This window comes from Haematobia irritans, chromosome 5 (genome assembly GCF_050003625.1).
Source record: "Haematobia irritans isolate KBUSLIRL chromosome 5, ASM5000362v1, whole genome shotgun sequence".
In the NCBI taxonomy this organism is placed as follows: domain Eukaryota; kingdom Metazoa; phylum Arthropoda; class Insecta; order Diptera; family Muscidae; genus Haematobia; species Haematobia irritans.
In genome coordinates this window covers 85491397-85516008 of record NC_134401.1, presented here as the reverse complement: position 1 = coordinate 85516008, position 24612 = coordinate 85491397, and the positions used below count along the sequence as shown (strand labels likewise).

The window sequence follows — 24612 nt, the reverse complement described above, 5'->3', positions numbered from 1 at the left end:
ACGATACTATTAAACGTACTCCTTATGCAAAATTTAAAGCAACTCAGGCCAAAACTCTGGCTTTTGAAGTCATATAAGTGCAAATCGGACGAAAGATATATATGGGAGCTATATCAAAATCTGAACCGATTTGAACCAAATTTGGCACACTTAACGATACTATTAAACGTACTCCTTTTGCAAAATTTGAAGCAAATCAGGTCAAACCTCTGGCTTTTGTGGCCATATTAGTTGAAATCGGACGAAAGATATATATGGGAGCTATATCTAAATCTGAACCGATTTGGCTATATTTTGCATATCTTCGGAAACCCCAAAATATTTGGCTGCCCGAAATTTTGAGAAAATACGTTGATAAATACGTTAATTATGACCAGATCGGTGATAAATATATATGGCAGATATATCTAAATCTGAACCGATTTTTTTTCAAAATCAATAGCGATTGTCTTTGAGCCCATGTAAAACTCTGTGCCAAATTTCAGGACGATCGGACTTAAACTGCGCGCTGTACTTTGCACACAAAATTACATATACAGACAGACAGACGGTAATCACTAAATCGACTCGGAATTTAATTCTAAGCCGATCGGTATACTAAACGATGGGTCTCAGACTTTTCCTTCTTGGCGTTACATACAAATGCACAAACTTATTATACCCTGCACCACAGTAGTGGTGAAGGGTATAAATACGGTTTGTATTTATTTGATGTTTTTATTTATCTTCGTATATATAATTTTATTTTATTATATTTTTTGTTTAATATTTCTAAGGCTTTGTGTTGTTTATTTCTAAAGGATTTGTTCTCCAGTATTTATGATTTTTTTCTTATCATTTAATTACTGTTTGTATTCACAAATTCTCTTATATTACATTTATTTTTAACATAAATATATTTTTTATTATTTGTGAGCTTCATTTTGACTCAATTTCAATTAGAAGCCTTTAGAAAATTTCTAAGCTGTTTGGAATTAATTACATTCCATGATATAAAAATGTTTATTTGAAGGTCATGTGAACTGACAATTGTGTGGGCTTTTTGGAGGGCTGTCAAAAGTAATGCCAACAAATACTCGTACTCACTTTCGAATTGAACTAAATTCCTAAAAATAACAATGTCGGATTTTTGCTGTTTAACAAAGCCACCCATCAAACCTACTCGTTTTGTGTCATATGAGGTAAGTGCTTTTCAGGTGATTTTTTAGATGTAATATACATATAAATCATTTATCATAAGATTTCATTCTTTAAAAAAAAATAATTTCCCAGAAAAATTCATCGGAAGAATATACCTGCATAAATTAAAAAAAAGTAAACATAAATTGGCCTGCTTTTTGAAAGCGTGAACGCACTCATGTTTCAAGAGATTAAGACACGCGAACACACACAATTTTAATGTCTTGTTAACAAAAGCAATTTTTTATATATAAGTATATTTGTGTGTCATTTATAATTTTTATATAAAAAAACTAATAAAACAATCTAACAAAATTCATATAATGAATTTAAATTGGAATATACACACATATATTCATGTGAGAGTTTGTTTTATTCAGCGGATGGTTTGTATCGCAATATATCAGCAAGACCCTACCCAAACATTTGTTTTTATTAATAGTTCATAAATCGCAGAAAAAAGAAGACAGAGTAATCTTTTATATCTTGTTTCCCAGCGTGCGTTTGTTTTCTATTTTTTTTTTTAATTTTTATAGCCGGATTAAAATGCTTTCTTGTTTTCTATCAAAAAAATTGTATGACAGGCTTGACAAATTTGTCTGTCATTTGAAATTTGTTAGTTTGAACAACTATGCACTCAGAGTGGATTGTAATCTCTAAGTGTAATCCAAAAGAATTTCATTTAAATTTTTTAACATGTGTAGAATAAAGTTGCACTGAGAAATAATACAATTATTATAACTTGCTCATGTACAATTTTTATTATTAATATATATTTTTTGTATAAATAGATACTTGAAATCATTTTCCTGTTATCTGTAACAAATACTCCCAAACATATTCTGCTTCAAGCATATATATTTTCAAAATTTTTTAAAAATAAAAATTTTTATACTGTGCAAACATATTGTTTCACCCTACACTGAAAAAAAGCATGTCCGGTTCTAAAGATTTTGTCTTTACTTTAAAAATTTTGGTATTGATTCCGAGCCAAAGAAGCGGAGAACAGAAGTAAGTATACTTTTAAGACACAATTCTATTTTAAATTGAAGTTTTGTGAACTTGCTTCTAGGAAGCAAATTTTAATTTTTCGCATTTTCAGCTTCTTTTCTTCATATGCTATCAAAGACCTTTAAAAACGAGTTAACGACAACTTTATTTTCCAAATTAAGACTCGACTTCCAGGAGAAATTATGATATGTTTCAAGTAAAAAACGTCTTTAAAATAAAGAGTTGAAAAACATGTCCATTTGAATGATTTTTTGCTTTGTAGTCAAGATGCAAAAATACAACTTCATTAAATTTAAATTTAAAGACAATTTCATTAAATTTAAATAACTTTTCTGAATTATTAAAGTCAAATTGACCTTAGTCCAAACATGTTCTTTCATCTTATGATACCCATTTTTAAGTGAAATCACTTAATTATAAGGACAATACGACTTCATTGAAAAGTTTATCGACTTTTGGACAAGGAAAAAACTTTATATTAGAGAAATGCGTATTCTATGCTAAGAAAAATTTGCATTCGTATTTTAAAGACATCTTTGACCTCACGACAATATTTTTTCAGTGTACGCATATCTTTTTTAATGCCCGAAATAATTAATTGATTTCTTTATTTTTTAAATAAATAAATTCATAAATTTGTAATGCTTTCAGCTATTTTAGTACCTTTTCTTGGCCGGGAAATGTCGACTTAACATACTCATAGTAAGTTTGATGCCACAAGAAGAATACACAACTGAATGTGTAAATTCAACAATGTTTAGACTTAAACATTTCAATTTTTTTGGGGTGCCTTGTTGATGTGAGAGACACATACCAAAATGAATGCAAGTACAGCTCCAGTTGCTCTCATTTGATACTTTCACTGTGTTATGGTGATGTCTTTCGCTATCTATCTCCGTCGGTATCTTTATCTTTTTCTCTATTCTCTCTCTCTCTGTTTGGGGTATATGTTACAGAAGCGATTTTTTTGAGGGTGATTAAAAAAGGGAATTAAATTAAGCTTAAACTAAACTAACTTCAAAACATTCAGAATTATGAAGCTTAAAATATTGTTTGGACAAAAGAATACACTGCACAATTGATGTTTCTGATTTGGAAAACTATTCTAAATTAAATGACGAATGTAACAGAGTAAGCTGGATACAGATTTTGATCATATTGGAATTAAAAACATTACAACTTATGAGAAAATCGTCAACTTATAACTACGTTACTATGTCAAATTGTCATAAACCCCTTGAAAGGAAACACTTGATGTGCGACTCATTTTCACAAATCGTCAACATATAGTTACGTTGCTTAAAGCCGTCGTCAAAACGTCACATGACAAATTTACCATCAAAAATCGTAAAAAATGACGAAAAATCGACATAGTTGGCACCACTAATTGCCACTAACTTTAGAATGGCACCATGATTTGGACGAAAGGACAATGAGGAATAAGTAATGTAACACTTCGGCTATGTTTAGCAGTGTTTTTTTTTTTTTTATACGAGACACTCACGACACTCAAAAAAAAAAGAAGAACTAATTACGAAACGATATGAACTTTTGTTCGGTAATTATAGAGCCAGAATTGAAATATGTGGGTGGCTTTATATGGGGGCTACACACAATTATGAACACGAGTCTACCAAAAAATGGCAGATTTTGTACTGTTTGGTAGATTGGTAGAATTCTTGATGTTTTGGAAGATTTTGCAAAATATTCCTCTACAACTATGTAATGCTTCATAAATTTTCTATAGAAATAAAATTTTCCATTCGTTTTGTTTTGTTATTTTTGGTGTTGTTCTTTAAGAATTGTTGTTGTTTTTTTTTTAAGCTGAAAAAAACAACAATAAAATTTTGTCAAAATTTTGTATAGAAATTATATTCTGACAAAATTTCCTAAAGACATAAAATGTTGACAAAATATTCTATAGAAATAAAATTTTAACAAATTTTTCTATAGAAATATAAAATTTTGACAAAATTTTCTATGGTAATAAAATTTTGGTAGATTATTTTTGGCTCGAGTGGCAATCGTGATTTTTCTGTGATTGGGGATCGGTTTATTTGGGGGCTATATATAATATAGATCGATACGGACCAATTCTGGCATGGTTGTTAGAGACCATATATCAACCCCATGTACCAAATTTGGATGAAATTTGCATCTCTTTGAGGCTCCGCAAGCCAAATCTGGGGATCGGTTTATATGGGGGCTATATATAACACTAGCCAACAGCCATTTTGTGAATTGTTTCTAGCATATTTTTTCTTATTGATTATGACCTACTAAACACGAAAATGATTTTTAAAAAATTTTCTGTCGATTGGTTTTCGAGATACAATTTTTTTTTTTAATTTTTGGAGGTACACTTCCAAGTTTGAGCATATCTTTCGTTTTCTTTAACCTTTTTGATCTTAATACTACTCAAATTAAAGAAAATTGAGCCGTCTACAACTCATTCTCAGAAAATTTTCAAATCGGGTAAGTAGTTTGGGTGTTGGCGGCTTAAAAAGGTTAAAAAACGGCGTTTTTTTAGTAAAAATGTGGCAGAAAAAACCATATAAAGATTCATATAAAATATAAAAAAATTGCTAACAGCAATTTTGGGTTTTTTACGTATATTTTTCTTTTTACAAAGAAAATAAGCCCTTACTTAACAAAATCGAACAACAAATAGCGGAGTTATAATTTTGGTAAAAGACCGAAATCAAACCCAAATCAACACCCAAAAAAACCAAATGAGTAGAAACAACAAGTATATACAGCAGTAAGTTCGGCCGGGCCGAATCTTAAATACCCACCACCATGAACTTGAGGACACTTCCCGAAGATACATTTAAAGATTTCACCTATGAGGACTATATCAGATTCTGGATTTATAAGAACCATTTTTGTTTGAGTTTTAGAGGAATCATTAACATCTCTTGTAAGTGTGCAAGAAAATTATAAAGTAACGTCTTGATTTGAAATTTTAAATCTGTAGATTTTCACCCGAAAAATAAAATCTGGAAATTTTACATTGAGTTTCAAGCAATTTTCATGATCAGTGCGCCTTCTATACTCACAAGAAGTGAAATTGGTCTATATGGAGGCATTACCAAATGGACCGATAAAAACTTAATCCGATACACTTTTTTGTGAGCCTTAAATACGAGAATATTTACAATTTCAGGCAAATCGGATAAAAACTACGGTTTCTAGAAACCTAAGGAGTTAAATCGGGAAATCGTTCTTATGGGGGCTATACTAAAATACCGACCGATACTAACCGTTTTCGGCACACCTCTTTATGGCCCAAAAATACCTCTAGATTTCCAATTTCAGGCAAATTGGATAAAAACTACGGTTTCTATAAGCCCAAGAAGTAAAATCGGGAGGTCGGTTTATATGGGGGCTATACCAAAACATGGACCGACACTCACCATTTTTGGCACACCTCTTCAAGGTCCCAAAATATCTCTAGATTTTCAATTTCGCGCAAATTGGATGAAAACTACGGTTTCTATAAGCGAAAGACCCCAAATCGGGAGGTCGGTTTATATGGGGGCTATACCAAAACATGGCCCGATATAGCCCATCTTCGAACTTGACCTGCGCGCAGATAAAAGACGATTCTGTGCCAAATTTCAGGACGATAGCTCCATTATTGAATGCTGTAGCGTGATTACAACAGACAGCCAGACAGACAGACAGACAGACAGACGGACAGACGGACATGCTTATATCGTCTTAGAATTTCTCCCTGATCAATAATATATATACTTTATATAGTCGGAAATCGATATTTCGATGCGTTACAAACGGAATGACAAACTTATTATACCCCGTCACCATTCTATGGTGGTGGGTATAAAAATATAACTGTACATTTTATGCCATGTGGAAAACAGCGTTGATGCGTTGATTTGGTCTTTTCGGTCTTTTACCAAAAAAATTATAAGTCCGCTATTTGTTGTTCGATTTTGTTAAGTAAGGGCTTATCAGCTATACGTAAAAAACCCAATATATTTTATATGAATCTTTATATGGTTTTTTCTGCCACATTTTTACTAAAAAAACGCCGTTTTTTAACCTTTTTAAGCCGCCAACACCCAAACTACTTACCCGATTTGAAAATTTTCTGAGAATGAGTTGTAGACGGCTCAATTTTCTTTAATTTGAGTAGTATTAAGATCAAAAAGGTTAAAGAAAACGAAAGATATGCTCAAAATTGGAAGTGTACCTCCAAAAATTAAAAAAAAAATGTGTCTCGAAAACCAATCGACAGAAAATTTTTTAAAAATCAGTTTCGTGTTTAGTAGGTCATAATCAATAAGAAAAAATATGCTAGAAACAATTCACAGAGAAAAGTTTGTTATTTGTTGCCTAATGTAATTATGGACCGATGTGGACCAATTTTTGCATGATTATTAGAGACCATATACCAAAACCATGTACCAAATTTCAGCCAGATCGGATGAAATATGCTTCTCTTAGAGGCTCCACAAGCCAAATCTGGGGGGTCCGTTTATATGGGGGTTATACGTAAAAGTGAACCGATATGGCCCATTTGCAATACCATCCGACCTACATCAATAACAACTACTTGTGCCAAGTTTCAAGTCGATAGCTTGTTTCGTTCGGAAGTTAGGGTTATTTCCACAGACGAACGGACGGGCATGCTTAGATCGACTTAAAATTTCACCACGACCCAGAATATATATACTTTATGGGGTCTTAGAGCAATATTTCGATATGTTACAACCGGAATGACAAAGTTAATATACCCCATCCTATGGTGGAGGGTATAACAATTTTTGAAGCAAATATTATAAACTTTTTTGATAATTAAAATTACATTATTTTAAAGAAATTTGTCCTTAATATTGTGTAAATGCCATATACTAAAATTTAGGTTGCATAATCTTTCAATATTATTTTCATTGAACGTTACATGAAATATTAAAAAGAAGAAATATTTGAAGATACATGCGTGGTTGGAATCGTTTCTGGATATTTCGTGCAACTACACTTCACAATAAAAAAAAATTATCACCATTATAATAACATATTGCCCTTCCTATTCAAAGCCAACACACCAAACGCTTGCCGACGACGGCTGGTAAAGGCACACAAAATCAATTTAGCTGTTCAAAAATATGCACATTTTAATTTAATAACTTTGAAATTTATGCAATTAAAAAATAGTTTTTTTTTACATTTACATTTAATTTATAAATACTCACAAAATGCAATTGGTTTCGCGACATTAGTGTTGGGGTAGCTCTCTCAAGTGTAGGATTGTTTTACTTGATTGGCTAATGAAATAACTTTTTTTTCTACATACATTTAATGATTATTTTGCAATTATTGTGGTTCTTTGTTTAGGTTGTATGCGGAGGAAGATTTGTGTTCCAATTGCAATTTATTCCTTCCCTATGATGAAGAAGTCGAAGAGGTAAATCGGTATTACACAGGAAAAAAATACCCCTGATAAATTTTAATAAAAATATTTATGAGGAAAATTATTCAAATTTTGATAAAATTTTGCATTGATAGTTTGAATTTCTTGATTGATTTTGTATTTGATAAAAAAAAAGTTGGGATATCAACGACGAAATTTACAAGTATTTTATTAATACTTTCTGTTGAGATATCGATGGGTATTTTATTAAATTTTATTTAAATATTTATCAAAAAATATCCTTCTTTTGATAAAGATATTTATATGTTTTGATCAATTTGTTGGTCTATAAAAGGTCCGTCAATTGATTAAAATATCGTATGTACACACACACATATATCTGCCAATTAATTTGTAGCATCCAGAGAAAAAACGAAAAACATGCATTGATATGTTCCCTTTGCAGTGTTGCCAGGTTGGGGGTGGTTTCCCCCCAAATTTAGGGGTTTTTTACACGTTTAGGGGGATTTTTAGGGGTAACATTTATTTGGGGGGATTTTTGGGAGTAAAAAATTATTTTAGGCCCTATAAAGTGGAGCAATTCTCAACAAAATTTAGAACAATTCTGGCATGAATTTTGAAAAAACAAATGAGGGAAGTGAACCCATGTTCTTAAATACAAGCAAGTATGTTAAGCAATGACATTCTGTTTTAAACGCATCTGTTGAAGGGGCATTTTTATTATTTGATACAATTAAAAACAAATTAAGAAATGGTATTGTAACATTAAATTATTGGTCTCATAATTTCACGCCTACAATTTTGGCGAATAATGTATATATTTACTGAACTTTAATTTTTGTTTATTTTTTATTTCTATTATTTCTATTTTATAAGCCGTTGTTTTAATTAATTTGATTTGAAAGATTTATACATTGAATTATATTTTTTTTTGTCTGCCCTTTATATTGATATACATTTTATTATTATACCCATAGAAAAATTACTTTCCTCAGGAACGAAAGTTTAGACAAATAAACCCGAATTTGTGAATAGTGGTATAATGACGTTATCTACTGATTTTTATTTACTTCAAAAGAAATTTTGTTCTTCAGAAAAACAAAATCTTTCAGTATATATATTTGTGTTAAATTTAATTTGTAAAGTGTATCACTGCCGGATTTTTTTACGAAATTTGGGACACCTTTTTGGCTTACTAACATTCTTAAATTTTTTGGGGGTTTTTGAAAAAAGTCTAGAACAATTTAGGGGTTTTTTTCTTAAGATTTGGGGGGCAGAATCAAACATCACCTGGCAACACTGTCCTTTTGTTTAAAACTAGGTGGAGTTTTACAGTAAAAATCAACTGTTCTCTCTTCAGTGTGGTTCACTTTGCGCGTCAGAATGTGCAAAAGAATTTAGAAACCTTTAGTTTCTGGAAATGTAGACAAATATTCTATTATTTCCATCAATTGTTGATGTTACTGTTAATCATTCATATGGTAATATTTAAATAATAGCATGGAGAACAAAAATTTTAATTTGGAGGACATACCTCAATTACTTCAAAAGCTATATGAGTTTAGTCTGACAACTTGATTCTTGAATTGTGACCAAATGACATTAGGTAAATAAGCGGTTTTAGGCCTATAATATCTATCGAAGTGTGAGAAGAGTCCGAAATAATATCATCTATAGATTTTGTATGAATGTCCATTTACTACAGACGTACAGTAGAAAAGTGGTCTCAAATTTTCGTATGTTCTGTTTATTGTGTATAGAAGTTTATAAAAATGCATTTTAATGCTCATCAAAATGGAAAATTTTTCTAGCTTATTTAGATTGAAACCAGGGAGCCACCGTGGTGCAATAGTTAGCATGCCCACCTTGCATACACAAGGTCGTGGGTTCGTTTCCTGCTTCGACCGAACACCAAAAAGTTTTTCAGCGGTGGATTATGCTGGTGACATTTCTGAGGGTTTCAAAACTTCTCTAAGTGGTTTCACTGCAATGTGGAACGCCGTTCGGACTCGGCTATAAAAAGAAGGTCCCTTGTCATTGAGCATAACATGGAATCGGGCAGCACTCAGTGATAAGAGAGAAGTTCACCAATGTGGTATCACAATGGACTGAATAGTCTACTTGAGCCTGATACATCGGGCTGCCACCTAACCTAACCTAGATTGAAACCTCTACTTTAAAATATCATCGAAAAATAAATCGAAACAAAGTGGCGAAATAGAGTTTGGTGTCGTTTTCGAATGTTTTCTTACGTGAACATCGGTAGTGAAAGGGTTAATGTCTTATAAAAGCTAATCTCATTTACGGATAGGAATCGATTTTGAGTTAAGGGTATGGTCACACTAGGCAAATATTTGCCCAAAATGAGTGTCAAACATTTTTCCAGGACCTCTTTCAAAATATCTGAATGTAATTTTTGGAAAATACTATTATCGTAATGTAAAATATAGAATATGAGCTAAAAATGTTTGCTGGTTTGACTGTGGCGATGATTTCTCTTTCGATTTCTGTCAAATATTTGCCCAGTGTGACCGTACCATAAGACATCCACCCGCCGTGGATTTGAATTCGAGATGAAGTACGTTTGAGTCAAGAATTATATACTCGTATGCCATATTTTTTCTTAATATTGGTTGAAAATATGATTCCTAAATAAAAATAATAAAATTTTTCTTTTTGTGAAAAGTGTCTTTCATTACAACACACATTTTTTTAGGTTGAATAATGATAAAATGGCGACTATGTTTTTATCAAATGGCGGATATAACCAAAAAGAGATAAAAAGGTTACGACATTTTTATCGAAAGCACGATTGTTTTTATCGATTTAAGGTCAGGAAAAAAAGACAAATACCTTACGATATCAAATAGTGGAATTTTTTTTTATCAACTTACAGCCTGTTTTTGTATGTCGAACAAGCTCTATCAAACGACTGAAGTTCATAGAAACAGCAGAAATTTGGTTATAAATTCAGCTGTTTTTCCCATTTCAGTCGATCGATTTAGCTGGATCGAGATACAGAAACAGGCTGTTAATGTTGAGAATTATCTTACGATATTTCTTATCAAATTGTGTATTTGTTATCGATAATACACTTACGAATCTAATATGACATAATTGATGAATACGCAGAGAAGGAATAGGATAACCTCAAACATGTTTCAAGAGCAAAATGTTATTTTTGTATGGTGACCATGTAACATGTTTGTCACTAAAATGTTATTTTCTCGTCAAATATAACCTGCTTGCCGAAATCAGATACATGATTTCCGAGAAAATAACATGGTTGCGAAAACCATGTTACATGGTCACCACCCAAAAATAACATTTTGCTCTTAAAACATGTTTGATGTGATCATATTCCTTCTCTGGGTGTGGATTTCTTTATCCGTTTTGTAAGTCATAAAATGTCCACGATATTTTTTGTGAATAGTGGATTTTTTTATCAGTTAAAATTGGAAAATATTTTCGATAAAACTCTTAAAACTCGGGATGTTGAATTTAAAAAAAAATTATTTGGATCTTCGTTGCTTTTTTATCAAATAAAACTAATTTTTCGTTTTGTGGGGATAATTCCACCGCTGAAAAACTCTTTGGTGTTTTGGATTGATCCCATGACCCTTTGAATGCAAGGTGGGCATGTTAACCATTGTCTCACGTTGGCTACCTTAATGTTATATTGTACTCTGAAAAAAAGCATGACCGGTTCCAAAGATTTTGTCTTTACTTTAAAAATGTTGGTACTGATTCCGAGCCAAAGAAGCGGAGAATACTAGTAAGGATACTTTTAAGACACAATTCTCATTTAAATTTGGGTTATGTGTACTTGCTTCTAAGAAGCAAATTTTAATTTTTCGTTTTTCAGCTTTTTTTTCTTCATATGCTATCAAAGACCTTTAAAAACGAGTTAACGACAACTTTATTTTCCAAATTAAGATTCGACTTCCAGTAGAAATATGCTGTTTCAAGTAAAAAACGTCTTTATTTTAAAGAGTTTAAAAACATGTCCTATATTTGAATGATTTTTTGCTTTGTAGTCAAGATGCAAAAAGCAACTTCATAAAATTTAAATTTAAAGACAATTTCGTTTAATTTAAAGAATTTTTCTGAATTCAAGTCAAGTTGACCTCAGCCCAAACATTTTTTCTTTCATGTTATGATACCCATTTTTAAGTAAAATCACTTAATTATAAGGACAATACGACTTAATTGAAAAGTTTATCGACTTTTGGACAATGAAAAAAAATGTATATTAGAGAAAGGCGTCTTCTATGCTAAGCAAAATTTGCATTCGTATTTTGAAGCAATGAAATCTTAGACCTCATGACAATATTTTCTTGAGTGCATCTATTTCTTTTAACTATTTTGATTATAACAGTTTGCTGCAAAATCAACAGGAAAAGCATGTTACCGCCGTAATGACTAATGTCGATTTCAATTCTTATGAAAAGTGCAATATTATTTTTATGAATTGGGTCGTCCGAATTATGAATTGGGATGTCCTAGAAATTCTTACTGAAATCAAAGAAATAGCACTGAAAATTGACGCTGTGGTCTTAGCTCTTCGTGATTGAGCTATTTTGTAGATTAGATTACGTTATGGTGGTAATCCATTATTTAAGATTGACTTATACAATTCTATCCACGGTCATACCACAATTGATGAACTTCTCTTTTATCAATGGATGCTGTTCGTTTCGATATTTATCTCAATGACAGAGTCAGTGTTACCTTATGTGCCTTTTATGATATACTTTTATTTCGCAATCATCAGGAATCAAATCAGCGTTACTGTGTTTTTATGTAAAATCCCCAGCCGTCGGAATAAAAGTATAGAATGAACCGCGTGCTACGTGCGAAATCGCATATAGAAGCTTTGAAACACTCAGATATGTTATCTTCCCTGCAAAAACAAAATTGAAAGTTGTTCTAAAGGCACAACTTTAAAAGCACTTTCTTTTATGTAATTTTAACATTTTCTTTTTTTAGTTATTTAAATTCTGTCGAAAAAAATGCTAAATACAATCTAGAAAAATTGCGAATTTTTGAAAATATTTTTTGAGGTCAAACGGACAATTATTAGAATGCATGAAATAATCAAAAAAATTATAAAACTTATTTGACAAATTATCACAACCTGTTTTTAATTCACATCCAAAACACTGAATTCGGATCACGCCTTAGGAAGTGATGCAAATTCAAAGCATCGGCTGTTGAAATGGTGGACATCCGTTCTATGAAAAATGTTAAATTCATCGCTTCTGTGCCACTTCCGGATCCAAAAACAAAATTTTCACTACTTTTTTGGCGACGCTTTTTGCTGGGTTATGTTGCCTTAATGTTACTCGTACACTACATTTTTCCCATATTCACTGCCTGCTCAAATAATGGTGCCATTCTAAAATTGTTACTAATTTATACCGCCATATTTCATATTCTTATAACTAAAAACTCTGGTATATACTCTCGCATATAAATCCAATTTTAGTTTGAAGTTCTGATTACATGGAACTATATTGCCAAATTTTAAGTGCATATATTTTAGGATTAAGAAAATATCGTCAAACGAAAACTTTGCAATTCGGAATATCGGAACATTGGGGGGGATTGTGGAGGATCCAAAGGCTTTGACAAATGCGCGATTTGGAAAACGTAGAACTTTTTATTAGAATCGAAATTGCAATAAAAATTATTAAATAATTGCACTGAAATTTTGCTAATCACTTGTTTTTGCAGCAATAAAGTATTCAATAGAATGAAATGTTTATTTTGTGGAATAGTTGTATGAAAAAATGATGCAAAGTGATAGTAGAGAAATGGTTCAATTTGAGAAGAATAATTTTCTTAAGTTATTACCACCAGAAGTTTTCAAACAAGTCCCAAAATAAGTCATCTACACCCTCCTGATCTAGTCGGAAGGCTATGGAGATTCATCCTAGCCAGCGATGAAATATGTATGGCTAGGCTTGTGTAGATTGGTATCTAGCATTACTAACAATAATAATACCAATTCCTTCACATTATAAAATTTTTAGAATATAAATATCTTTTTATTGATCAGAAGTAGTTTTAGAGGAAAAGCAACAAGAATTAATTGTTGGTCCAATATTGTATTATATAAGAAATGATTCTCTAAAAATATAAAAAATATAGATTTCATTCAGAAAAATTACCTTTTATTAACTTTTAAAGTAAATTACAAATAGTCAATTTGATATAACCGAATACACTACGTTGTAGTAATTGTTTAAATCAATTTCAGTATGTTCATAACAAATTATCACGATTTTTTTTATTTTGTACTAAATGCTAAACGATACGTGGCACTAGGAAATTTTATTTCTTTTTTTAGTTTTGGTTTTAGGTTTTTGATTAGTTGCACTAATTATCACAAATTCTTTGGTATTAATTTTTGTTTATTATTTTTTTTATTATTAAAAAAATATTTATAATAGAGCTCCCGTGGGTATAGTTTTAGAATAGAAGACTTGACTTGGTCGGATGTTTCAGGTTGGAGCTCTTTACCCCAAGAAGTTTTACAAATTACTAATGTCCATAGATATAAAACGGAGATATTTATTGAATGACAATACTAAAATGTGAAAAACTTATTATTTGAAAAAAACGCACATATTTTAGTTCAGAAACCCATTGCAAAGGACAAGTGCGACAGAAAGAGCCTCTTCGTCGGAAGGGTTTGACCACCGGAAACGATTGACCAATCACAGAGAATTGGAACGTAACACCTTAGTACAGTGACCATAGTAACTCCACCTGTTTCCAAAGCACCCACTCATCGTTTTTGGTGTGGGTGAAATTACCCACAATGCGGCAATACATTTAGATCGGAAATAGCCCTCGATTGCAGGGCTTACAAGATAAGACAATTACATTTAGACTGAATGGTCACCAAAAGACCTGAGGCTTCGAAATGCCATGCGGCTGAAAAAAAACCAAAAAAAAAAAAAATGGGGGAGAAAATCAAACTTCATGTCAGACCCAAAGATGGACGAACAGACAACTTGGGCCAATAAAAATCCTACACATAAATTGATCATTAAATATTCTATATTCTAAACAACAACAATGACAACAATAAAGAATGACACGCGAAACATGGTAGCTCATAAAGTGAAATAGACAGGATACACTCTAGAGCTGTATAGGAAAAACAGGACAATTACCTTGCTGCTGAGTAATTGTGCTGAGAAGTCAGCTTCGTTTGTGGTCAGTAAAATCAAATTAGGGGAAGCATTTATATCTCCATGGTAACCGAAAATACCACTTTAATTACATAAATCGGTGGAATAGAGCTCCAATGTTCTTCAACGAAGAAAAAAAATACCTTAACAAATACAAGTTAGTTAAATTCACCACAATTTTCTATGCTGCTGTGGGCGTTAATAGGAAATTCAAGGGAAAAAAAAATAAGGCAAATAGCCCACCCGACACATACGCACAACACATAAAAGATGCATAGAAGGGCGGGGAAGTACTTAAGATAGTAGGAAAAGCAAAAAAAAAAAACTTGATAGCTTTGCATTTAATATTGACAAGAAAATTTGTATATTAAAACCAAACTTATTTGCCTCCACCTTCTAATAGTTTTCAACGAAATTAAAGGCAATACAAATTCAACCTTCCTCCTCTCCCCCGCTCTCCATATTCCAAAGAAACACACATGCTGCTATCATATATTAATTAGTTATCTACATGAAAACCTACGATCCAACATGGAAAAAATATCACCAAAATATTTCCAATACAAAAAGTTGATTGATGTTTAAGACTTAATCAATTAAACATTAATTTGATACAATTAAGTTTTTAATCAAATTAAAAAATCAAGTCGATTAAGAAAATGATTGAACATCTTTGCCTTTTCAATTAAAACAATTGATTATCCCAATTAATATTTAATATATAACTAAAAATTTAAATATATAACTAAAAATTTCGTACGGAAATAATTAGTTTCGTACTATTCGCAGGTTCATTAAATTTTGACTCAAATCTAAAAAAAATCCAACTGCAATTATAATCGGAAAATTCATAAGAATGTATAATGTCATGTAAAATTACAAGAAAATTATTTAATTTTAAGGGAAAATAATTACTAATAAATAAACATAACACTGTAAATAACACTAGTTTACACTGAAAATGTACACTTGATGAGAGTCGACTTTTCTTATGTATTTTGATCTGCTGAATTCGAAAAAAAATTTAAACTTTTTTTATGGAAGTTTTTGAGACAACCCGTTATTTTTAGTTTTTCGCTCTTTTTTCACTAAACAAATGATAACTCGAGGTAGAAATGTCCGATTATATCGTTGTACTTTTCTATCAAATACGATTTTTTGGAAAATTGGCCATTTCGCATCAATATTTTTTGAACCACTTAACCTATCACAGATCCAATTATAAACTATTATTCGTCATCTTAATACCTTTCATTTAAGTACCAACAACAATATAATCATTTTTGACTCGAGATATAATTTTTTTAGTGAAAAAAGAGTGAAAAACTAAAAATAATGGGATATATCAAAAACTATTCCATAAAAAATGTTTTTAAAAATTTTTCCGAATTCAGCAGATCAAAATACATAAAAGTTGCCTCTCATCAAGGGTACATGATTTTTTTTTTTTTTTTTGTAAACTAGTGTAATTGAGTGCATCAATAAAAAATTATTTGAGGTTTCCGAACAAAATCAAAAAATGACACTATGAATCGCATAATTAATAACAAATAAAATATATACCTGATCAAAATATTAAATTATTTCTTCTGTACTCTCAATTATATTTTTAATTTTAATTAGTTCACTCACATTCACAACTTTGTTGTTATTTTTCCACTTATGAATTTTATGTAAGTGGATTTTAAAATGTTGAAATTTTTCGTTGAAAAATTTTAATTGGGATAATTAACATTTTAATTGAAAATGTTAAAATCGTTTTTAAAAGATTTTATTTTCAAAATACCACCCAAATTTTTTCAATTAAAATTTTAAATATACTCAATTAAAAATTTAATTGGCTCAACAATTTTTATAACCTCCACCATAGGATGGGGGTATATTAACTTTGTCATTCCGTTTGTAACACATCGAAATATTGCTCTAAGACCCCATAAAGTATATATATTCTGGGTCGTGGTGAAATTCTGAGTCGATCTAACCATGTCCGTCCGTCCGTATGTTGAAATCGCTAATTTCCGAGCGAAACAAGCTATCGACTTGAAACTTGGCACAAGTAGTTGTTATTGATGTAGGTCGGATGGTATTGCAAATGGGCCATATTGGTCCACTTTTACGTATAGCCCCCATATAAACGGACCCTCAGATTTGGCTTGCGGAGCCTCTAACAAAAGCATATTTCATCCGATCCTGTTGAAGTTTGGTACATAGTGTTAGTATATGGTCTCTAACAACTACGCAAAAATTGGTCCATATCGGTCCATAATAATATATAGCCCCCATATAAACGGACCCCCAAATTTGGCTTGCGAGGCCTCTAATAGAAGCAAATTTCATGGTATTAGTTTATGGTCTCTAACAACCGTGCAGGAATTGGTCCATATCGGTCCATAATTGTATAGCCCCCTTATAAACCGATCCCCAGATTTGACCGCCGAAGTCCCTTGGAAGAGCAAAATTCACCTGATCCGGTTGAAATTTGGTACGTGGTGTTAGTATATGGGCTCTAATAACCATGAAAAATTGGTCCATACCGGTCTTAAATATACATAACCCCCATTTAAACCGATCCCCAGATTTGACCTCCGTAGCTCTTGGAGGAGCAAAATTCATCCGATCCGGTTGAAATTTAGTACATTGCGCTAGTATATGGCCGCTAACAACCATGCCAAAATTGGTCCATATCGGTCTATAGTTATATATAGCCGATCCCCAAAAATAATCTACCAAAATTGTATTTCTATAAAAAATTTTGTCAAAATTTTATTGATATAGAAAATTTTGTTAAAATTTTATTTCTATAGAAAATGTTGTCAAAATTTCATTTCTATTGAAAATTTTGTCAAAATTTTATTTCTATAGAAAATTTTGTCAAACTGAATTATATACGTACGTAATCGGCCTTTATTTTTGAGAAGACGGTAATATGAAGTTTTAAGATACCTTGCCATCGGAAAGTGTTACCGCAACCCAAGTAATTCGATTGTGGATGACAGTCTGTAGTAGAAGTTTCTACGCAATCCATGGTGGAGGGTACATAAGATTCGGCCTGGCCGAACTTACGGCCGTATATACTTGTTTTAATTGAAACAAAAATCAATCACAACAATTAATTCTATCACCCGTGTAAAAATTGAGAGATCTAATTTGATACAATTACGAAACTTCCATCTCTGTTATGAACACATGTTAAATTTTGTTTCGATCTGGTAACTCCTTCCTATAGAAACAGGTGTTCAAAAAAGACGCATCCGCAATTTTTTTACAATGGGAAAAATTAGAAATGCGTGCTGTCATTAAATATTTACATAAAAAAGGTTTATCGGGACAAGAAATTCATAATGATATGGTGAATGTGTTAGGTGAAAGTGCTCCTTCATATGCAACAGTAATTTAAACGTGGTCGTACAAGCATTGAAGATGAACCACGTAGTGGACGTCCAAAAAACAGCAACAACAGAAATTGTAGTCAAAGTGCATGATATGGTATTAAATGATATGGTATTAAAAAAAGTGCGTGAAATTGCTAATATCATGGGCATCTCAAATGATCGAGTCCAATTAATTTTGCATGAAGAACTACAGATGAAAAAGCTTTCTGCAAGATGGGTGCCGCATTTGTTAACAGTCGATCAAAAACGTATAAGAATGAACATTTCTCAAGCTTGTTTGGATCGTTTTAAGCGAAATAAAATGGATTTTAAGCGTCGTTTCATAACTGTTGATGAGACATTGATCCACCACTATACTCCAGAGACAAAAGAACAATCGAAACAATGAACTGGAAGAAGTGCCCCAAGGTTAGGTTAGGTGGGAGCCCGATGTATCAGGCTCACTTAGACTATTCAGTCCATTGTGATACCACATTGGTGAACTTCTCTCTTATCACTGAGTGCTGCCCGATTGCATGTTAAGCTCAATGACAAGGGACATCCTTTTTATAGCCGAGTCCGAACGGCGTTCCACATTGCAGTAAAACCACTTAAGAGAAGCTTTGAAACCCTCAGAAATGTCACCAGCATTACTGAGGTGGGATAATCCACCGCTGAAAAACTTTTTGGTGTTCGGTCGAAGCAGGAATCAAACCCACGACCTTGTGTATGCAAGGCGGACATGCTAACCATTGCACCACGGTGGCTCCCAAGTGCCCCAAAGAAGGCAGAAACAATTCAATCGGCTGGTAAGGTTATGGCAACGTTTTTTTGGGACTTCAAAGGTATTTTATTGATTGACTATCTGCAAAAGGGTAAAAAAAAAATAAATTCAGAGTACTATTGCAACCTTTTGGATCAATTAAATGTACAAATTCGAGAAAAACGTCCTGGCTTACAACACAAAAAAATAATTTTTCATCAAGACAACGCACCAGCGCACAAGAGTGTTTTAACAATGGCTAAAATCAACGAATTAAAGTACGAGTTGCTTGACCACCAACCTTATTCTCCTGATTTAGCTCGCAGTGACTTTTACTTGTTCCCAAATCTAAAAAAATTCCTTTCTGGCAAGCGTTTTACCTCAAATGAAGATGCAATTACAGTTATAAACCACTATTTTGGAGACATTGAGGAAAACTATTTTAATCAAGGGATAGAATTGCTAGAAAAGCGTTGGACTACGTGTATTGAAGTTTCAGGAGATTATATTGAAAAATAAAAATATTTTTGAAAAACTAACTATTATCTTTCATTTATAGGCTAAGAAGTTTCCGAACCGCCCTCGTAGATCATCATATATGGGATTATATCCAATTCTGTCTCATCATATCTGGGTAGATCTGCTTAGATCTAAAGAGGGCAATTTTGAGATTTAATCATATCTAATCAGATGCCCCAATGTTTACACGGGCAATTAATTTTTTAATTGGGAAAATTATTTTTTTAATTGACCTTGGTGATTGATACTACATTTCTGTTAAAAAGGATCAATTAAATGCGTGAATGAAGACAAAAAATATTTTTTCTGTATTTAAAAAGTTAATTGCGCTAGTTAATTTTATAATTGATTACGTTTTTAAATTTTATCAACTTCAACTTTAATCAACTTCAGAAAGACAAATAATGCGAGGTTTCGGTAGCCATTAGAGCTCGACTTTTTATATAGCTTATCGCTGGTAAATACCTTATTACCCCTCTGCATATGTACACGTCCAAATAGTTTTTCCTTACGAAAGTAATGCGCCTTAATGTATATTAAATTTTATATATTTAATTAACAATTTTATACAAATGTGGTCTCACATTCGGTCCAATTTTGCTTTTTCGCTTCGGCCAACAAAGATTGACTTCGGCCAAAAAGTCAGCTTCGGTGGAGCTCTAGTGGCCATTACAAGTTATTGCAATTTGTATATTTATATAATTCTTCCCATCGACCAGTTAAATGTATATTTAATAGTTTGACCTTTTTTGCATTCTATTGAATGAAAAGCCATCATAATCACAATTATAAGAGTCACATGCAAGCCACTATTTGTACAGGGCTAAGAGGAACAATATGCATCCATTTCCGAATGAAATTTATGCACATAATAAATGGACGTCACAAAATGATAACTAAACGATTTTTCTGCAATTACTACGAACCACGTATTTACTTATGTCAATATCAGCTGATTCAGTTCACATTTTACATAATTTAGTATATGTTTTCTCATTCTACTATTATCGATCTAAAGTGAAGTAAACGTGTTTTTGTAATATTGCAAAACTTTCTTGGAAAATTGCAGTTGTTTGGATAGCAAACTACAGAAACAGAAATAACCACAATTTGTTCGCTACTAATATTTCACAAAAAATGTGTTTTCTTTAATTCCACTTGAAACTGTTTGACTTAATTATAATAAATAAAAGCAACACCACAAATATTGAACTTTTTTTTTTTAATTTAAAATAATTCAAAGTTTTTATAAAAAATAGAGTAGTTAAAGGGTTTAAAAAGTCTTTGTTCACTTGGCAATGTTTTTACTATAAACTTTTCATTTTTTTTTCATTTAAAAGAATGATACAAAATCTTTCAAAAAAAATTCTAGCCTGCAATTTGATTTCTTCTGGGAACACTACAAAGTACACTCCAAAAAAGTTTACTTGGATCCAAAGATTTTGACCTTAAGGATTTTGGTATTGATTCCGAGCCAAAGATGCGGCTTCTTTAAAATAAAGAAATTTTGTAGCGACCTATCTGGCCTTAAATCTAGTACCAGTAAAATTAAAATTAGGATACAAATCTCAATCACCAAATTTTAATTCTCTTTTCGCGGTTTATTAATAAAGGTACTCACGTACAAATAAATGACAGTTTAAAAATCCAAATTATTTAATATTTTGTAAATTTCGCATCCTAAAATTTAGGTTGCGTAATCTTTAATATCACGTAAATATTTTTCAGTGTAACAGGTTGGCTGATAAGTCCCCGGTCTGACACATAGATGGCGTTGCTAGTATTAAATGCATATTATTTTTAATTGTAAGTCGATTAGTTTGTGAGATAAAGCGTCTTTTGTGAAGCAACTTTTTTTATTGTGAAAAAAATGAAAAAAAAAGGAATTTCGTATTTTGATAAAATACTGTTTTCTGAAGGGAAACAAGTATATACGGCCGTAAGTTCGGCCAGGCCGAATCTTATGTACCCCCCACCATGGATTGCGTAGAAACTTCTACGAAAGACTGTCATCCACAATCGAATTACTTGGGTTGTGGTATCTTAAAACTTCTTAACGAATCGATATGGACTTTTGCACGGCACGAAGAGAGCCAGAATTGAAATATGGGGGTCGCTTATGTGGGGGCTATATACAATTATGAACTTGATATGGACCAATTTTTGTGCGATTGGGGATCGATTTATCTAGTTAGGCATGGTTGTTAACGGCCATATACTAGCAATGTACCAAATTTCAATTGACTCGGATGAAATTTGCTCCTCCAAGAGGCTCCAAAACCAAATCTCGGGATCGGTTTATATGGCGGCTATATATGATTATGGACTGGCATGGACCACTTTTGGCATGGTTGTTAAATATCATATACTAGCACCACGTACCAAATTTCAACCAGATCCGATGAATTTTGCTTCTCCAAAGGGCACCAGAGGTCAAATCTGAGGAACGGTTTATATGGGGCTTATATATAATTATTGACCGATTTCGACCAATTTTTGCATGGGTATTTGAGGCCATATATTAACACCACGTACCAAATTTCAACTGAATCAGATGAATTTTGGTCTTCCAAGAGGCTTCGGAGGTCAAATCTGGTGATCGGTTTATATGGGGGCTATATATAATTATGGACCGATGTGGACCAATTTTTGCATGGTCATTAGAGACCATATACTAACACCATGTACCAGATCGGATGAAATTTGTCTCTCTTAGAGGCTCCGCAAGCCAAATCGGGGGATCGGTTTATATGGGGGCTATATATAATTATGGACCGATGTTGACCAATTTTTGTGTGGTTGTTAGAGACCATATACTAACACTATGTACAAAATTTCAGCCGGATCGGATGAAATTTGCTTCTCTTAGAGCAATCGCAAGCCAAATTTGGGGTTCCGTTTATATGGGGGCTATACGTAAAAGTGGACCGATATGGCCCATTTGCAATACCATCCGACCTACATCAATAACAACTACTTGTGCCAAGTTTCAAGTCGATAGCTTGTTTCGTTCGGAAGTTGGCGTGATTTCAACAGACGGACGGACGGACGGACATGCTCAGATCGACTAAGAATTTCACCACGACCCAGAATATATATTCTTTATGGGGTCTTAGATCAATATTTCGATGTGTTACAAACGGAATGAAAAAGTTAATATACCCCCCATCCAATGGTGGAGGGTATACAAATACGGTGGAAGCAAAAACTTGGCTTGATAATGAGTTTCCGGACTCTGCCCCAGGGAGTCCAATCGACAGTCGGCTGAGTGGACAGCGACCGGTGAACCGTCTCCGAAGCGTGGAAAGACTCAAAAGTCCGCTGGCAAAGTAATGGCCTCTGTTTTTTGAGATGCGCATGGAATAATTTTTATCGATTATCTTGAGAAGGGAAAAACCATCAACAGTGACTATTATATGGCGTTATTGGAGCGTTTGATGGTCGAAATCGCGGCAAAACGGCCCCATATGAAGAAGAAAAAAGTGTTGTTTCACCAAGACAACGCACCGTGCCACAAGTTATTGAGAACGATGGCAAAAATTCATGAATTGGGCTTCGAATTGCTTCCCCAGCCACCGTATTCTCCAGATCTGGCCCCAGCGAGTTTTTCTTGTTCTCAGACCACAAAAGGATGCTCGCAGGGAAAAAAATTTGGCTGCAATGAAGAGGTGATCGCCGAAACTGAGGCCTATTTTGAGGCAAAACCGAAGGAGTACTACCAAAATGGTTTCAAAAAATTGGAAGGTCGTTATAATCGTTGTATCGCTCTTGAAGAGAACTATGTTGAATAATAAAAACGAATTTTGACAAAAAAATGTGTTTTTCTTTGTTAGACCGGGGACTTATCAGCCAACCTGTTAAACGTGAGTATAAAGTTCAATGACCGTACATATAAGTTCTTCCTATAAAACAGTTCACTTTTTTGGTGTGAAAATGTTACATGGTCGCCGTAAAAATAGCTCCTATCATATTATTTTGCTCTTCGAATATGATTGTAACAATCATGTTTCTTCTTTGCGTGAACCCTTCATACATACAAGCAGCAGGTTAATTTATTTCCCTCTTAAAAAAATTATATTTAAAAAACAGTATACAAAAACACACCTATTACAAAATCCACTCCATGTTAGAAAAAGCTATAAGTGGCACTGTGCTTTAAATTATATTTTTGTTCTTTACATTTAATATTTATAATTACAGGGCACCTCAAAGAGTTTAAAGTATACTAGGGCTGATTAGAAAACTAGAGTAAATGTTTAGCAAATACGTGGGAAAATCGACAAATTGCGTATACAAGTTTCATTCAATATTTTATTTCAAAAAGGGAAACAGAAATGTGAATATGAGGTCAGACGGTTTGACAGAAATAGATGAGGTACATCGGGAAAAAATAGAGTATTATATGGACATTGAAAAATATGGAATACCGAATCCTTGCCACATTAAAACAACATTTTTTTAAACGGCAGCACTATTATGCATTTCTATAAATTTTTTTGTAATAAGTGAAATACATGAATCGGAAGAAGAAGAAGAAGAACAAGAAATGCAATCGGAGGTATAAACCATTTCTTCTGAAAGAAGAACAAACGATATTTTAAATTTTGCTAAAAAACACAACACAAAAATTTCAAAGAAAAAATCATTTCAAAAGTACGCGATGAGTGCAGAAAAGTAATTTCTGAAGATTGGGTTTTTATGAGCCTCTATATTTTTTCGCTAAATTCGATTTTTAGCACTGTTTTGCAATTTTATTCTTTTATTCCTGAAGTTTTCCGCAAAGTTATAGCTGAAAATATCAAGTCGGTGGATTAATCCACCTCAGTAATGCTGGTGACATTTCTGAGTGTTTCAATGCTTCTCTAAGTGGTTTCACTACAATGTGGAACGCCATTCGGACTCGGCTATAAAAATGAGGTCCCTTGTCATTAAGCTCAACGTAGAATCAGACAGCACTCAGTGATAAAAGAGAAGTTCATCAATGTGGTATCACAATGGACTGAATAGTCCAAGTGAGCCTGATACATCGGGCTGCCACTATACCTAACCTAACCTAGACGATTTCATGAATTTTGAAGAATTTTTCCAGAATTTTAAAGGTCAAGTTAACCTTAGCCAAAAAGCTTTTTATTTACACATTTTTATGTCGTATGGCTTAACTATAACAGG

General features: G+C 32.6%; 1 protein-coding gene across 3 annotated transcripts in view; it reads right to left on the bottom strand.

Moving 5' to 3' along the window:
* HnRNP-K (Heterogeneous nuclear ribonucleoprotein K) overlaps positions 1–24612 on the bottom strand; it is a 172133-nt gene that overhangs the window by 80678 nt on the left and 66843 nt on the right. The window contains exon 1 of one of the 3 annotated variants that reach the window (XM_075313735.1): positions 13762–14110. The exons of the other annotated variants lie outside the window; for them this stretch is intronic. The gene's annotated coding sequence lies outside the window, so the exon portion shown is untranslated. Of the gene's footprint in view, positions 1–13761; positions 14111–24612 lie in introns of those variants that run through there. 3 annotated transcript variants of the gene reach the window in all.